The sequence below is a fragment of the Oncorhynchus keta genome, chromosome 17, assembly GCF_023373465.1.
Source record: "Oncorhynchus keta strain PuntledgeMale-10-30-2019 chromosome 17, Oket_V2, whole genome shotgun sequence".
Lineage (NCBI taxonomy): Eukaryota > Metazoa > Chordata > Actinopteri > Salmoniformes > Salmonidae > Oncorhynchus > Oncorhynchus keta.
This window is the reverse complement of record NC_068437.1, coordinates 44,277,810-44,280,985: the sequence shown is the minus strand read 5'-3', so window position 1 is coordinate 44,280,985 and position 3,176 is coordinate 44,277,810.

Genomic DNA, 3,176 nt, shown 5'->3' with positions numbered 1-3,176 from the left:
TGTTGCCCTAGAGCACACAAAAACTATACATACCTTGGCCTAAACATCAGCGCCACAGGTAACTTCCACAAAGCTGTGAACGATCTGAGAGACAAGGCAAGAAAGGCATTCTATGCCATCAAAAGAAACATAAATTTCAACATACCAATTAGGATTTGGCAAAAAATACTTGAATCAGTCATAGAGCCCATTGCCCTTTATGGTTGTGAGGTCTGGGGTCCGCTCACCAACCAAGACTTCACAAAATGGGACAAACAACAAATTGAGACTCTGCAAAAATATCCTCCGTGTACAACGTAAAACACCAAATAATGCATGCAGAGCAGAATTAGGCCGATACCCACTAATTATCAAAATCCAGAAAAGAGCCATTAAATTCTACAACCACCTAAAAGGAAGCGATTCACAAACCTTCCATAACAAAGCCATCACCTACAGAGAGATGAACCTGGAGAAGAGTCCCTAAGCAAGCTGGTCCTGGGGTTCTGTTCACAAACACAAACACACCCTACAGAGCCCCAGGACAACAGCACAATTAGACCCAACCAAATCATGAGAAAACAAAAATATAATTACTTAACACATTGGAAAGAATTAACAAAAAAACAGAGCAAACTAGAATGCTATTTGGCCCTACACAGAGAGTACACAGTGGCAGAATACCTGACCACTGTGACTGACCCAAAATTAAGGAAAGCTTTGACTATGTACAGACTCAGTGAGCATAGCCTTGCTATTGAGAAAGGCCGCCGTAGGCAGACATGGCTATGTGCTCACTGCCCACAAAATGAGGTGGAAACTGAGCTGCACTTCCTAACCTCCTGCCCAATGTATGACCATATTAGAGACACATTTCCCCAGATCACAAAGAATTCGAAAACAAATCCAATTTTGAAAAACTCCCATATCTACTGGGTGAAATTCCACAGTGTGCCATCACAGCAGCAAGATTTGTGACCTGTTGCCACGAGAAAAGGGCAACCAGTGAAGAACAAACACCATTGTAAATACAACCCATATTTATGCTTATTTATTTTATCTTGTGTCCTTTAACTATTTGTACATTGTGTATATATATATATATATATTGTTTTGATTATATTGTTGATTATATATTGTTTTATATACTGTTTTGAAACTTCTGTATGTGTAATGTTTACTGTTAATTTTTGTTGTTTTTCACTTTATATATTCACTTTGTATGTTGTCTATCTCACTTGCTTTGGCAATGTTAACACATGTTTCCCATGCCAATAAAGTTCTTGAATTGAATTGAGAGAGCGAGCGAGGTCCAGAGAGAGCTAGCGAGTGAGGGCCAGAGAGAGAGAGGGGGCCAAGGAGAGAGGTAGAGAGCGAGCAAGGGGAGAGAGAGAGAGAGAGAGAGAGAGAGAGAGAGAGAGAGAGAGAGAGAGAGAGAGAGAGAGCGAGAGCGCAAAAGGGCCGGAGAGAGAGAGCGAGCAAGGGGCCAGAGAGAGAGAGGGGGCCAAGGAGAGAGGTAGAGAGCGAGCAAGGGGCCAGAGAGAGAGAGAGAGAGAGAGAGAGAGAGAGAGAGAGAGAGAGAGAGAGAGAGAGAGAGAGAGAGAGAGAGAGAGAGAGAGAGAGAGAGAGAGAGAGAGAGAGAGAGAGAGAGAGAGAGAGAGAGAGAGAGAGAGAGAGAGAGCCAGAGAGAGAGTGAGAGCGAGCAAGGGAGCCAGAGAGAGAGAGAGAGAGAGCAAAAGGGCCAGAGAGAGAGAGAGCAAGGGGCCAGAGAGAGAGAGAGTGAGGGCCAGAGAGAGCAAGGGGCCAGAGAGAGAGAGTGAGCGAGCGAGCAAGGGAGGGCCAGAGAGAGAGAGAGAGAGCAAAAGTGCCAGAGATAGGGAGCGAGCAAGGGGCCAGAGAGAGAGAGAGTGCCAGAGAGAGAGAGTTTGAGGGCCAGAGAGAGTTAGGGCCAGAGGAAGATCCAGAGAGAGCGCGAAGGACAGAGAGAGAGCCAGAGATAGAAAGCGAAGGCCAGAGAGTGAGAGCGCGAGAGTGCCAGAGAGAGCGAGAGTGCCAGGGAGCGAGAGCGAGGGCCATGGAGACATAGCGAGAGAGATTTTCTAAAACATTTTTTCAAACTAAAGTATTAACACATATATTGGCACACTACCTTTTTAGAAATTACACAACAAATGTGTCCTACCTTAAATAAACATATAAAAACAAATAAATTAAATGAAAAATAATTTTCATTCAACTTATTACATCAACCAAAAATAGCAAGGAGAGAGAGAGAGAGAGAGAGAGAGAGAGAGAGAGAGAGAGAGAGAGAGAGAGAGAGAGAGAGAGAGAGAGAGAGAGAGAGAGAGAGAGAGAGAGAGAGAGAGAGAGAGAGAGAGAGAGAGAGAGAGAGAGAGAGAGAGAGAGCAAGGGGCCAGAGAGAGAGAGAGAGAGAGAGAGAGAGAGAGAGAGAGAGAGAGAGAGAGAGAGAGAGAGAGAGAGAGAGAGAGAGAGAGAGAGAGAGAGAGAGAGAGAGAGAGAGAGAAGGGGCCAGAGAGAGAGAGAGCCAGAGAGAGAGAGAGAGAGAGAGAGAGAGAGAGAGAGAGAGAGAGCAAGAGAGAGAGAGAGAGAGCAAGGGGAGCCAGAGAGAGAGAGAGAGAGCAAGGGGCCAGAGAGAGAGAGAGAGAGAGAGAGAGAGAGAGAGAGAGAGAGAGAGAGCAAGAGGGAGAGAGAGAGAGAGAGAGAGAGCGAGCAAGGGGCCAGAGAGAGAGAGGGGGCCAAGGAGAGAGGTAGAGAGCGAGCAAGGGGCCAGAGAGAGAGAGAGCAAGAGCAAGGAGAGAGAGAGAGAGAGAGAGAGAGAGAGAGAGAGAGAGAGAGAGAGAGAGAGAGAGAGAGAGAGAGAGAGAGAGAGAGAGAGAGAGCAAGGGGCCAGAGAGAGAGAGAGAGAGCCAGAGAGAGAGAGAGAGAGAGAGAGAGAGCAAGGGGCCAGAGAGAGAGAGAGAGAGTGAGCGAGCGAGCAAGGGAGGGCCAGAGAGAGAGAGAGAGAGCAAAGGGCCAGAGAGAGAGAGAGCAAGGGGCCAGAGAGAGAGAGAGTGAGGGCCAGAGAGAGCAAGGGGCCAGAGAGAGAGAGTGAGCGAGCGAGCAAGGGAGGGCCAGAGAGAGAGAGAGAGAGAGCAAAAGTGCCAGAGATAGGGAGCGAGCAAGGGGCCAGAGAGAGA